The sequence below is a fragment of the Triturus cristatus genome, chromosome 2_1 (genome assembly GCF_964204655.1).
Source record: "Triturus cristatus chromosome 2_1, aTriCri1.1, whole genome shotgun sequence".
Taxonomy (NCBI): Eukaryota; Metazoa; Chordata; class Amphibia; order Caudata; family Salamandridae; genus Triturus; species Triturus cristatus.
The window spans coordinates 91,457,153-91,471,919 of NC_140581.1; the positions used below are offsets into that span (position 1 = coordinate 91,457,153).

General features: G+C 43.0%; 1 protein-coding gene across 4 annotated transcripts in view; it reads left to right on the plus strand.

Annotated features, from left to right (window-relative positions):
* Positions 1-14,767, plus strand: part of ATOSB (atos homolog B) — a 416,415-nt gene that overhangs the window by 151,982 nt on the left and 249,666 nt on the right. For all 4 annotated transcript variants that reach the window (XM_085628134.1, XM_085628132.1, XM_085628131.1 and 1 more), the window contains exon 2: positions 4,778-5,027. The gene's annotated coding sequence lies outside the window, so the exon portion shown is untranslated. The remainder of the gene's footprint in view (positions 1-4,777; positions 5,028-14,767) is intronic.

Below are 14,767 nucleotides of genomic sequence, written 5' to 3' on the forward strand. Positions count from 1 at the left end.
CTATGGACAGGCACGTGCAACACCACATACTCGTCTAATCATTTAAGGTGTGTTAGATGCCCAGATGTTCCAAAGTGCCAGGCAAGGTGCAGATCGTCCACGAGTTAAAAGCCAGCAAAACCGTGTCAAGTGATCCTTTAGTAGAATATTGATTAAGGCTTATCTGGAAAACGTGCAAACTGGACAGGTGCAGGACGGTGCCCAATTTTTTTTATACTTAATAAAAATAAGATCGCATTGCGCCTGTTATTTTTCTTCCTTGTGTATTTGTTTTTGATCGGCCTTCTTTCGACAGGCAGGGAGAGAACTGCACTGTCTGCCCCAGAGCAGCCAGTGAGGTGGGTAACTTCGCAAGGGCTCCAGGGTGTTCGGTGTGTGAAAGATGGCGGAAATCTGTGGGTGGTGAGGAGAGGGATGCAGAAAGGGGAACTATCCACTCATAAATTCATGGAGAAATTTAGAATGATTCTAGTTTCAACATGGAACGTCAAAGTTTTCAGCTCTAGATTTATGCACTTGGTACATCTAGCGTGTCCATGTCACAGCACCTTCAAACTTTGTCCGCCGGTGACCTCATACTTTACACTTAGCATGCCCAAAGCTTATTACATTTATTGCAGTTCTATTGTTGAAAGTATTATGTAGCGGTAACAGGCCCCGAGGGGCATCTGAGTGCTTTATATAGAACCAGGAATGCTTTCCTGTGAGCGAGGGTTATAGAAGCATAGACTGGCCTTTACATACATCCATGGGAGATGACCTGTGTGAAGGCAGAAACACGTGTGTAGATGGAGGAGAGGGCAGGAATGAAGGATAGTTGAGGGGGACTGTCTCAGATGAAGGGGGAGGGGAAACTGGTTTCTTCAGAGGTTGTGGTCATTGGATTGGATCGCCTGTCTTTTTGTGTTTTTTAGGGCTGGTGTTAGCCAGGATCTTTTGATTGTCTTTATATGTTATTCTATCTAATAGGGGCTTTCAGTCAGATCTCTGCCTTTATTTGTCGGTAGTTGCGTCATTCACATTTACGTGTCCCCCCACTTGCATACAGCATGGGCCATTGGCTTAGTCCTTTTCATCTTGAACCTTGAAAACAAGGAGAGGGGCTCGTGAGTTCCAAAGGGACAGAGCACCACAAACCAACAGGTTAAAAAAAGATATTCCCTTCGGAGATACTCAACATAAAGTCTACACACTTATTCGCCACATGCATTCCCAATCACTCACTGTGTGTTTTGGTTATGATTCCACTCGGAATGCTGACGCACTTAGTCAAGATATTTAATAAACAGTATCACAATTACAATAAAAACATGTGCAAAGAAATTAAAAAAAAGTTCATACAAAATACATTAAAACCCTCAATATCACATATGTAAATCAATGGTGCAAAAGTTATTAAGCAACTCGTTTCCCTGGAAAGGAATATAGTGAGACAATTATATTTGTCTTGTTAATGTCAATTCTGGACAAATAAACAGCACCCCCAGGGGGAACGAATTTCCTGTGTTGTTGTTGTTGCTGTCTTTTCCCAATTTGACAGAGTAACATGCGTCAACGCGTTTCGGTAGTGTAAGTTAGTCAGGCCACCTTCTTCAGGACAAAGCCTTTCATTCAATCCTTTCCATGTTTAGTGTGTCCCACAAGTGTTTTAAATCTGTGAGGCGAGTAGATTATAAGTAGAGGGTTTGAGTGCAGATGGTGTAGGGCTTCACAGTGGATGGGAGTGAGTGATTTTGCATTCCGGAAACTGAACAGGACTGAGAGATTTTCTCTCTGGCAAAATGAAGAGCGAGGTGAGAGGATGATGGCCAGTGATCTACAGTCTAACACAGTCAGCTGAACAGGCTGCAAAGGAATCCTTTAAAGTGAGCTCATACCTATTTCTCTTGTTTTATCATGTACATAATTATTTTGCTGGTATTCGTACAGTTTTGTTCAAATTTTGTTTTTTTACTTTCCACTAATCTGAAATTTATGGCTTCAAAAAGACGTAGTTTGGCACCTAGATTGGCACCGACACTTGTGGCTCCTAACGCATTGATTCTTGTGGCAAACATTTCTGGGGAACTGGGGAATGCTGCATACATAAAAGGGTACCTAAAAGCAAACCTACCCATTATTGGTGGCTCATTCCTGGGTGTCTTGTATAAGGTCTTTGGCAAAGGATTTCTTGATCTTCTGAAGGTTTGGCCGGACTCTGCTATTACTGATAACTTGAGGCCAGTTCATACTGGTGATGCAAGGTAGCGAGTTAAAGAGGTAAAGAGAGGATTGAAGAAATTCCTATTACTTGTGGAGGAACACCTGGATGTTTTCAGTCTCCAGCAGTGCTGAACCTTTTTGGGTCTTGCCTGAGACAGTGAACGCACTGTCACTTGAAAGACATTTTGTTTACCTCCAGGGAAATTGGAACCCACCAATTGCTTACCATTGGTTTGGTTCATTGTCCCTCATTTGCTGGCCTCTATTTGGTCAGCGCATGTCAGAATGACTTCCTCTTCTTGTAGCTGTCCCACACATGGAGCATGGCTCAAGTACTGCTTCCTTGCCTAGTGTTCTTCCACTGCTTACACTTTTGGAGCTAGTATTATCTTCTGTGGAAGCTCTCCATAAGAGTGCATGTGTTTGCTCCCACTGACCATCATGTTCTTGACCCTTCCGCCCTCTGTCGTTTTGCTTGCCCCCTCTCACCTTCTTCGTGCTACCTCTAGTGTTGCTTAACCTCTTCCACCTTCCTCCCACTGTCACTCCTGTTGCTTGTCCCTCCCACCCATGTTGTGCTGTCTGATGTGTTCCTAGCCCCCTCTTTCCCTGGTGCAGTTTGTCCCATCCCAGGTTTATCTAACCCTCCTTCCGCCATAACAAAAATAAAGTATTGTGACATGGCCGGCGTCGGGCACCTCAAAGCCATTTTTTCCCTCTAACTTTATTTTTACTTAAACTGCAGCTCCCTGTCATGTCGCTTGCCCCATTCCACCCTCTCACACATTGTTGCTTGCCTATTCTCTCCTACTGCCCCGTCCCAAGTTGCTTGCCCGTCCCATCCCTGCACAAAAAAACCCATTGACAAAGCCATGTATCTCTTACGTATGTGAGAGCTTTTTTACTTTGTCAGTGGTTTTCTTCTTCTTCTTTTTGCCATATTGTGCTGCACAGCACAATATGGCACTTTCAACTTTCAACTTTACAGTTGAAAGTTTAATGAAGCGGTCACCACTGAGAATATTACAGTGCTAGGAGTGGGCAGAACTCTTAGAGTTTCACTCTGCAGAATTCAGCAGACTTACAGAAATACTCTGCGAAATTCCACCAACAGGTGAAAATTATGCAGCTTGTGCTGCTCGCCCCACAATTTTGTGGTGGTATCTTAAGTAGCGCTGAAAGCTATCGCAAACAGCACCAAGCATTGCATAAAAGTGACCGGCGGTTCGAGTTGATTTTGTTGCCGATTTAGTAGAAAATCTACTTGAACAGCGGGCCTCTAACCACAACCCCTCGTGAGCGCCGGCGACCACCCGCATTAGAAAATCACGAATGGGGAAGCCAAATCTCGCCTTCCATCGCGGGTATTCGGGAGTTTCGTGGGGGGAACATTCTGTCACACAGCTGGAAATTGGCCAGAACTCCGTATTAAAGAGTAATGCAGAGTGGCCGAAATTCCACGGGCGGAATGGATTATTCTGCCCACCCCTACATAGTGTTTTCTTTTGTTTTTGTCCTGCTTTTTAGGTCTCGCCTGACCCAGCGCATGCGCTGGTCTGGCGAGACTTTTTGTGATGGTTCAAAAAAGTGCTACCATGGCCAGCCTAGAGCTACAGTGCATGTGCGCGGGCGCGCGGGCCGCACTTGATCGCGATCACTTTCACAGCTGCACGGCCACTTTGATGTTTGATCGCGATCACTTTCACTTTCATGGCAGCACGGCCGCTTTGATGTTCTCCGTGAGCCAGGTTTTTTTTGTTTTTTTTCTGTCAATTACTTCTCTGTAGTAATGGTGGCAACAGTGCTTTAGCTTAAACATCTTAGGCTAAAGTCGGTGCTGAGATTGCTTCAAAAGTAAAGAAATAGACAATTCTTTACTTTTGAAGCAATCTCGGCACCCGACTTCAGCTTAAGATGTTTAAGCTAAAGCACGGGTGCCGCCATTACTACAGAGCAGTAATAAACAGAAACAAGCATTGGTATAGCCAATAGGTCTCGCTTTGGGGACCTTATAAGTATTTAGTTATGCAACTGTTGCATGGATAAACACTTCTAGGGTCCCAAAAGCGAGACCTATTGGCTATGCCAATGCTTGTTAACATTTCAGCCAGGCTGCTGTACGACATGGCTAAAAAAAAAACATTGACTAAGCCAGTAGATCTCGCATAGGCTAGCCCTATTTGCTTTGCCAGTGCTTGTTCTCATTAGCCATGGGACTTATTTGACCAACTGCATTTGGATCTCTGCAATTTGTTCTGGGTATATATTAATGGTGTTTGTTTAATTGAAGCAGGATTAGTTGGCAACTAGTATGGTTACTCGAGAGTTAAGTGAAGCAGGACTAGATAAAGAAAACTTGATAACAATATGGGTGAGCTATTCTAGCACCGTGATATCCCTTGGTTTGACCTCAGTGATCATTTCCTAACATTGAATTTTTTTGGTTGCTCGGAGTCTACTTGTTATATCGATTGCAGGGGCAGACACTTTGTGCCTCATTTGTTTTGTGTGGTCTTGTGTAGCGTTCTGTGCTGAGGTCCGTTTATTCATTGTGCTTTGTGTTTCTACCCATCAGGTTCAACGATGACCTCTGTTGCGTGTGGCCTGGCTTGGCAAGGTGGCATTGTCGGATGGGCTTGCTGCAGAATTGTTTCCCTTTTGCAGTGACTGTGACGTTGGTGCTACCTGTCCCTCCTCGAGCCCTCTAAGTGGAACGAAAAGGCCGCCTGCCTGCTAAAAATGCTTGGCATAGAGTGTGCAGTTTATCCTGGAAGGTGGTGGAGTCTGCCGCACGGGATTTCTCTGTGGCCATGGGGGAGTGCCAGGTGAGTGGCGATGGGGGTGGGGTGGGGGGGGGTAGTGCCAGGTGAGTGGCTATGGGGGGGAGGGGGAAGTGCCAGGTGAGTGGCCAGGGGGTGGGGAGTGCCAGGTGAGTGGCCGGGGGGGGAGGGGGCAGAACTTGTTTTTCTTCTCACAATATTTATATGATAACTGGAAATTAAAAAATGTTAACTTCGCTTCACCAGTACTAGATCAGAATGCTTCCAGGCTGTTGTTAGCTTGTCTAATGCAAACAGGCTTGGAACCTTATCCTCAATTTAGCTGAACCTTGTTTATGACCTTACATTCAGTTTTTTACAAATGGGAGTGATTGGCGATTGATTTGTGGTGTTCTTGTTCATCTTCGCCAAGTTATTTCTTCTCCAGTATCTATCAGAGAGCCGCCTTCTGTGTTCTGTTAAGGAGATCTCCACCGTCCCACCCAGACAAAGATGGAGGTGAGGAGCACGGTCTCAGATCATCTGACCATGAGCAGAACAATACAAGCATTGAAAATGCAATATGTCTCGCCTTTGATTAAGTTAAAGCCATTTGCTTTGCTAATGGTATTGTATAGCAAAGCAAATGGCTTTAACTTAATGAAAGGCGAGACCTATTGCATTTTTAATGCTTGTTTCCGGACTGCAGTGACAGCAGGCACATCATGTGCATGCTCACGCTGCTCACACTTCTCACTAGAGGAGAAGGTACGGCATGATGTCATGCCAGGTGAGCGTTGTAGGGGGAAGGGAAATCATTGAAAGAGAGTCATTTTCTCTCTGGGTTTCCATTCTATTTTTGAAACTCAGGAGCAGTAACATTGTCGTGGTGTCACCAGGGCTTTAAGTGGAAGCTTTTTCAATATCATATATAAGCCATTGTTGCTGCTTATTTATCTTATGCAACTAACAACCTTTGACAAAGCCAATAGTCCTGACTTCCTGTAGGTATGATGTTGCTTGTTGGATCATATCTGGATGCGATGACAAACCGCCAAATACAAGTCGGGTGGCACACTATGCTAAGCACAGATGTTTAGCTTACTTGTTTTTAAGTCACGCCCTTAATTACATTGGCCACGCCCGTTTGAGAGATACCTCCCCCCGCCCAGTTTATTCATCCCCATTAAAGCCCTGCCAACAGCGCTATAGATACACACATGAATACATCCATGTTTGGTCCTGTTGAATGTGGTGAAAGCTTTCAAACACATACTGGGTGAGAACAAGAACCCAACAGTTCCTGTGTTTATCGGGCAGGGAAGTTAAGCGTAGCTAATCGGAGGTGTACGCACCCAATAAACGAATTTGTCAATTAAACAGTCGCAAGTGCTGGTGATGTCCACATGCCAACTACACAAAAGAATGTACCGTCAATGCTGCAGCTTAGTAAACAGGACAGTAAAGAGGCGGCATCATAGGTAACTCTATTGCTTTCTCTCCTTCCACCGAGGACAAGACTAACAGCCGCGATTCAGCGTCTGTAGCGCCACCCCAACGAGTGCAGGAGCTAGAAAGCTGAACTATCAGCAGTGACAAAAGCTATTCAAGCCACTGCCACGTGCACGTTTGAAAATGAAAGTTTTTGACACCAAAAAAAGCAAAGCAGCAAACAAAAAGTGACCTATGAACTGCAGCACTTCAGCAAAGCGTTAAACTACGATTACAGACCGAGGAAGCCAAACTAAGCTAGTTTACAAAGCTCTTGCACTTGGGTAGTATTCGGTGTGTACATTTACACTCCACGCAGAAAAGCACTAAGAGATCTGACCTAAGGCTAACCACGTCAGCTGGCTGGCATCTCAGTTAGAAAGTGACGGCATCAGCCAGGTCTTGCGGGATAAACAGCAGAACTGCTGCACGGCGCTGGGAGACGAGCCCTCTCCAAACCGCAATTGTCAACACATGTGCTTTGCTTATTACACGATGTACAGTTAGCAGCGCCGTGGTAATAGACATGGCATGTCCGATGGAAGACTCGTATTCAGCTTAAGCATTCCCTTTGTCTCCATTAAAGCACAGCGTGGTACTTTGACTTCAAATATTCTGCCAGTTGGAAGCACAGAGCTCAGGTCATGAACCAACTGAGCAGGTCGTTCGGACCGTGACGCACCGGCCGAGGCAGTTCTACCCCGGCTGCGCACAGCGAGATCGTATCATGGGGAGCGGTGTGCTGCTTTTCATGGTCACCATTTGGCGGCCTTTGAGCAGCAGGAGTGAAGTATTACCTCTGTGCGCCAGTGACTTATCCCTGAACTTTAATGAATTCACCGGGTGGCCGTAAGCAGCTAAAAAGATGAAATGTAATGCAATTTTAATACCCCCAAGTCCTTTTCAACTGTAATCCACTCAGCTATATTGTGATCACGCAAACGTCATTAAAATGCTAGTTATTTAGACACAAAGACGAGAAAGACGCAAGTGACATAAGTGGTTTACAACACTGATAAGCTGTGCGGCGTCAATATTTATTATGTAAATAAAAAAAAACGAGTTGGCAGAGTCGCATGGGATAAGACTTGCGGCCGCCAAAAACAAGCATTGATCTCTTAGCTTTATGGGGCCATGTGTTTCTAATTAGCGTGGAACACATGGCCCCATAAAGATATGAAAGTGCTTTGCAACAGCAGCAAAGCAGGCAACCCAGTCCGGATCGGAAGCGAAAGGGCGTCAACAAAAACCCCTCATTTCCAATGGCAGGCCACCGTTTAGCATAAACGGTGACGCCAGCCAATGGAAATCAGGGATGGGGCTTCGAGTCCTTTTCTGACAACCCCTCATCCACAAAATCTCTCGCCAGCCAAGACCTAAACAGGATAGTCTTTTTCCCCATGTGCGCCCAACGTACACGTCATCACTGGAGTGCTTGGCCCTCCTGCTTCACGGCCTGCACTAAGTAACCTTTTGTGTTTCATAAAATAGGAAGATCCCCAATGTGGTCGAGCAGATGGCAGATGCAATCTTTTGGAAAAATGAACTCGTACAAGTTTTAAAGTTTTTGCAGAAGACGTTAGTCTAAAACAACACCCCTGGTCTTATGTTTTTGGACCCTTTAATCATTGCTTTGGGATTGTTTTTTGCTGTGAAAAGTCTTGTCGTATTATAGCAGCTGCCCGCCCAGTTGATACCGTGGGTGCTCATGTGTGGAGGTTTCTTCCTCCCCTGCAGCTGGGCTGAGTATTACAGCTTCTCTCCTGACAGGGATAAGGTAAATGAGAGGAAGGCGGCTGTAGTGAAGTAAACCCAAGCGCCATCCCTAACACCCACTGTGCTCCGGAGAGACATCTGACAGTTGATGCTAATTATAACCCCAGCCCTAGTCGGATGGTGAACTTTCAACAAACTAAGGCAAGCTCTCCATGTTCCAGAATGTACTCTTTGAAGCTGTGTTCATGCCTATGGTTGCAGAAATCCAGCCAAATCTTTAATCCGGGTGGGCGGGACACTTTAAGAAGGACATATACAGAGGTCGTTCTTTTTAACCTTCCTTTCACCGGCTCGTGTCTTCTGACAGTAGTGGGTGCTGTTTGGATCTGGACATGGTTCCTCCCTGTCTGCACCTTGTTGAGATTGTTCGAGTCCTTTCATCTACATATGTCCAGCGTGGGCGTGTGTGATAGCTTACTAGGTCTAGGCAGTCCAGGCCCTTCAGTACAAGGCCAGACATGTTTGTGGCGAGTCCACTGAAAACTGTACAATTTAATAAAATTCTGAAGAGATCCCTGGATGCAGCATTGCTTAGCCATGGTATGGTGTTCAAGCACTGGTCATTGTTATCAATGAACTGTTAACTAACAGTGGTTCATGCACATTGGCGTCTGCTGCTCTCATGCGCTTACGGTTCTGTATTGTCAGGTGAATGTTGGGCTTGGAATTCTAGGTCTTCGGTGCCTCCTTCACCCCTCGCTCACCCCGAGGTGGTCTGAACATAGGCCTCAGTTTCATGATTAACACTTCAGTGGCTCGGCCTTTCTTTCTGGCTTCTTCCTTCTCTCTCCTCTACTTTCTTCCTTTAATTTCCTCTTTGGACCAGCGGACTGGTATGTGCGGTACACTCTGTCCTATACGTTCATCATTGATCTCCTGTCAGTCACATTTACTATCTGATCCTTCTACCCATTCATCGATCCTGGGCAATGTACACAGTTTGTTAACCACCGTGTTTGTTAAACATGGCCCTCCAGGCCGCAATGACATGCCTGTGTTTCTCTCTCTACTTTACAGGCCGTACTACAACTTTGCTGTTTATGTTGCTATGTTTTTGGGATCATTGGAGTGTACTGCTGTTAAATTCAGACACATATTGGTTGTACATAAGTTGATTTAATCATGACAGCACAGCAACCTCTTCATGGTAGGCAGCTCCAGACAAAACCGCCAACCAACTAGAATCCTTCACCAGCTCTCTTACAGAACTTAGAACTGTATACAAATAATAACATAGCGCATGCACAAGCATGGCTACGCACACATTTAAGATGACAGTACATAAATAATCAAGTTATAACACATCCCCTCAACCAGAAAATAACAAATGAAAACAAACAACAGTGTTACACATAATCATCCAATTTTTTAGGAAATTGTCTAAGACGGGGGGTAGACTTCCTAGAATTGAAAGATAATGAGTCACCTTTGCCTGTCTTGTTAGATTCTGACACATATTTTGTATTAGACAAGCTTAAGTCTCCATTTGTAACAGAAGGACGCTTAGAATGCATGGGCTGGCAACACTTTGCAACTCTTCTAACATTCCACAGTTTGCCATCTTGAGTAACTACAGAATTTCTAAAAACTCTTTCAATTTGCATGGCAGGACCAAACTTGCTTGAGCCTTTGCTAATAAAACCCGGCTGCAAAATTCTGACCCAGTCACCAACCTTGAAGTTAGGAATTCTGGTCTTCCACTTCTTGTTAAACCATGATTGAATTCTGTTTTGCTTACTATCAACTTTGACAGCAGTACGATCTATACATTTATTTTCCAAAACATCTTGTTTGCATTTACTCCTAAACCACCAAGGCCAAATTTTTGAAGCAGGCTCCCTTCCTTTTAACAACTTGAAAGGACTGACCTCAGTAGTGGAATGAGGTGTGATACGATACGTCCAGAGTTTTTCCCTTACCAAATGCAACCAATTTCCCCCACTTTTGACAGCTTCAGAAACAAAATTCTTCAAAACTCGGTTGAAACGCTCAACCTGCCCATTTTCATGTGGCCCATAAACAGATGTAAAACATGTTTGATACCGCACTCATTTACAAAAGACTTCATCTCAGACGAAATAAATTGTACACCATTGTCAGTGACAATACAAGAAGGACATCCTTCGCGTGCAAAAATTTCTCTTAGAAAACTTATTACAGTACTGGTGGTAACTTTTGAAACAAACTTCACTTCGGGCCATTTAGAATGGTAATCAACTAATAACAAAGCAAATCTGAATGCTTCTGGCAAAATATTAAATGGGCCCGAAATGTCAAAAGCAAATTTCTTCCACGGTTCTTTAGGCCATTTCACCATCCTTAGTGGGGGAATATGCACACTCAACATTCTGTCACTGGATACACAAAATTCACATTCCCTAACAATACGATCAATCAATCTGTCCATGCCAGGCCACCAAAAAAAATTCCTCACAAGCCGTTTCATAGAGGATATCCCTGGATGTGTTTTATGGGCTATTTTCAAAATTAAATTCTGTACACCTCTAGGAGGTATGCATTTGTTATTCTTGAATAAGATCTCCCCTTCCAATTCCAATTCTTCAGACACTTTAAAATACGGCAATAATTCAGAACTGATCTGCTGTTTTTTAGGCCAACCTTCCACAACATACTTTTTGATTTCAAGCAAATCCTGATCATTGCTGACCGCCTCATTCCACACAGACTCAGTGATTTCATCGAACTGTGAAGGTATGATGTCACTGACACAAAGAATAAAATCTGATTCCCTAATAGCACACACTAAATTGTCTGCACATGGTAACCTTGTCAAGCAATCGGCTGTGACATTTTTCTTCCCTGGGACATACTCTGTTTGAAAATTATATTCTTGAAGCCTTGAAGATAATCTAGCTATTCTAGCAGTGGAATTCCACCCACCACCAGGAGACAAAATGTTGACCAAAGGTTTATGGTCAGTTCTCAATATAAATTTGCTGCCCCACACATAAAGCTTGTAATGCTCTATAGCCCACACACAAGCAAGAAGCTCTCTTTCAATGACCGCATATTTTCTTTCTGACTCATTCAATGTCCTCGAAGCAAATGCCACACTCCATTCCTCCTTACCACTTTTTTGAGAAAGTACTCCCCCAATGCCATACAGACTGGCGTCAACAGTAATTATACATTCTTTCTTTAGACAAAATGGGTTCAAAGTAGGTGCATTAACAATCTCTTCCTTGATAGCCTCAAAAGCCTTCTCCTGACTATTTGACCAATCAAAATTTGCATTCTTTCTTAAAAGTTGCCTAAGAGGTTCCATTTTACATGCAAAGTTTTCTACAAACTTGCTGTAGTATTCGCACATGCCTGCAAAACTGAGTAATTGTTCTTTGTTGACTGGAGCAGGTGCATTAAAAATTGCTTCCACATTAGTGTTTTTTAGGTACAACTCCATCACCTGATAAGGTGTGCCCTAAATATTCTACTGATTTCTTAAAAAGTTTTCATTTGTGTCCCTTCAAAGTAAGGCCATGTTTTCCTAGACGCTCACATACTTCAATTAAATGCTGTTCATGTTCAACCTCATTCTTAGAAAATATAAGAATATCGTCCTGAAAACATTTTACAAATTGGTCAATGTCTCTAAAAATGTGAAACATGACTCTTTGGAACACAGAAGCGGCCGAAGCCAAACCAAACGGCATTCTAGTGTACCTAAACAAACCTTGAGGTGTAATAAAGGCTGTTAAATTCTTCGAATCATCAGTTAAACAGATCTGATGATAAGCAGATCTTAAATCCAATGTAGAGAAGATATTTGCCCCTTCTAACATAGATACAACTTCATTAATGTTGGGAAGAGGATGACAATCTATAACTATGTTTTCATTCAAAGCTCTCAAATCAATACATACTCTCAAATTTTTATCCGTCTTCCGTACTAAAACAATGGGTGAAACCCATTCCGAAGACTCAATCTCCTCAATCACCCCTTCACTGGTAAGATCTTTCAACACGTTCCTTAATTCCTCCCTTACATTTATGGGTACACCTCTGAGTTTTTGTTTTACAGGTCGGGCATTCTCTTTCAAAATTATTTTGTGTTCAAAGTTCCTAAGTTTGCCTAATTTATCACTGAATACACCTTTATATTTTTCCATTAACTTCAAAATTTTCCCTTCACTCTCTATCACCGCTATTTTCCCAGTTGACCAATTTTCATCTAAGGTGACAGATTCTGAAGCTCGTGGGTTTAGTATTACACCTAACTTCCATTGATCGCGCCAACCCAACACATTCACTCCTTTGACTGCAATGTATAACTTGATGTCTACACATCTGTTTTTAAAAGTTACAGTAACATTGAAGTAACCTTCCATGTCAATCCTTGACCCATCAAAACATTCAGCAATAATGTCACTACTATGTAACACTTTCCCTTCACACACTGTGCTCAACTTCTTCTAACCAATATTGTTTTGATATAATTGTCCAAGGTGAGCCAGAGTCAGCCATGAGATGTAATTCTTCTCCTAGAATTATTACTTTGCATTTGGGAGGATCAATTAAAACTTCACCTCCATTAATGATTGACACTACAAAACCTCTTTCATATTCAATGTTTTCTTCATGACCCATTACACCATGGACGTCTCTGTTTTCTGAAACAGTAGATATTGACCCACGTGGAAATGAAACACGCTTTCTGTAGTCTCTACACACGTTGATGAAATGTCCCACTCTTCCACACTTCCTGCATTCTTTGTTTCTGACAGGACATCCGTAAAAGGAAGCAATGTGTGATTTACTACCACACTTATAACATACATGTTGACCACCAAAATTATCTCTGTCTGTTGATATTGTTTCCATAAAATCTGTTCGCCATTCCTTTCTGTTGGACACTCTCCTGCTTATGTTCATCTTTGTTTTTAACTGCGCAAACTTCTTCCACGTTTTTCTTTTTTTGCTTCACATTGTCTTACTGTTTTCATCCATTTCTCAGACTGTTCCAAAGCTTTGGCCGTAGCTATAGTTTCAGAGAGTTTCGGGTCGCCCATTACCCACAAACTTTCTTGAATTTTCTTATTCCTTACATGTACTATTATTTGGTCTCTAATCATCTCATCTGCCATAGTTCCAAAATTACACTTCATGCATAGGGATCTTAAACCTGTCAGAAAATCATCGAAGGACTCTTCTTCCTTTTGCGCTCTCGTGTAAAATTTAAACCTGTTGAGAGCAATACTTGTGGTAGGTTTAAATCTCTTTTCCATCCTTAGCAACGCTTCTGTATATGCATTTATATTCTCGTTTCCTTCCTGAGGTGTAATCTGTGGTAAAGCCCTGAACACGTCTTGTCCCTCTGAGCCTAAACAATGTAAAAGTATACTTTTCTTCCTTTCTGCACCCATTCTTTCCCCGTCAATAGCCTTCATGTATGTCAAAAATTCCTCTTTCCATCTAATCCATGGCAACGGTGGGTCTCCTTTGTTCTGTAAAAATGTTGCTGGTGGATCAAATTGCATCTTTAATTTTCCTGCTTTCACACCTTACGTTTGCGCTCCTCAACACATTTTTCCTCTATGTGTTGGTCTATTAATCCAGAACAATGCACTCCCTTTTTCCTCCTTTGTATTTACCCAAGTGTAAAACAGTGTGTCTGTTATGTCTTTTTTTTTTCCGTTGTTTCAAATTTGATATTTCTCCTATTTTTTTTTAAGCAGCACGCGCAACACTCTGCATAACTCGCCGGAGTTTGTGTATATGCGTTGCCATGACACCCTTCCCTCTTTCCGTCGAACATGTGACTCAGCTCTAATGCGTAGTCCGACTTGTTTATTTTATGTTGCTATGACGCCTTCTCCTGCGTCGTGCGTGTGACTCACCGCGCTTACGTAGGCTTTCCCAGCGCGCACTTCCGAATCCTGCTGCTTCGTCTCCCTCGCGCTTGATTTTAACTTCTTCGAAACACCCCTCCGCTTGATTCGTCGCTCACGGAACCACAGGGCAACACACAGTAAGCACTCGCTACTTCCTTGCTCACCGTTCGTCGACTTTTCTTCTTTTTTTTTCCGTTTTCAAATTTTCTTCTTCTTTCCTTTATTCCTCAAATTGTCTTCTTAGGGTCCTCATAACACTCCTTCTCCCGTGCTGTCCTGAAGGAGGTTCAACTCGTCGCCAATGTTAAATTCAGACACATATTGGTTGTACATAAGTTGATTTAATCATGACAGCACGGCAACATCTTCATGGTAGGCAGCTCCAGACAAAACCGCCAACCAACTAGAATCCTTCACCAGCTCTCTTACAGAACTTAGAACTATATACAAATAATAACATAGCGCATGCACAAGCATGGCTACGCACACATTTAAGATGACAGTACATAAATAATCAAGATATAACAACTGCATATTCTATTCTTGCATTTGTTTTTTCTTATGTTTATTTTCTGTTCATTTTACATGACATTTTTTTTATCTGAAAGTAAACACTTCAGTGGGCAGCCGGCAGGAATTAGGACCCCCTCATATAATATGGACCCCACCCACCAGTGATAACTGTGTTAA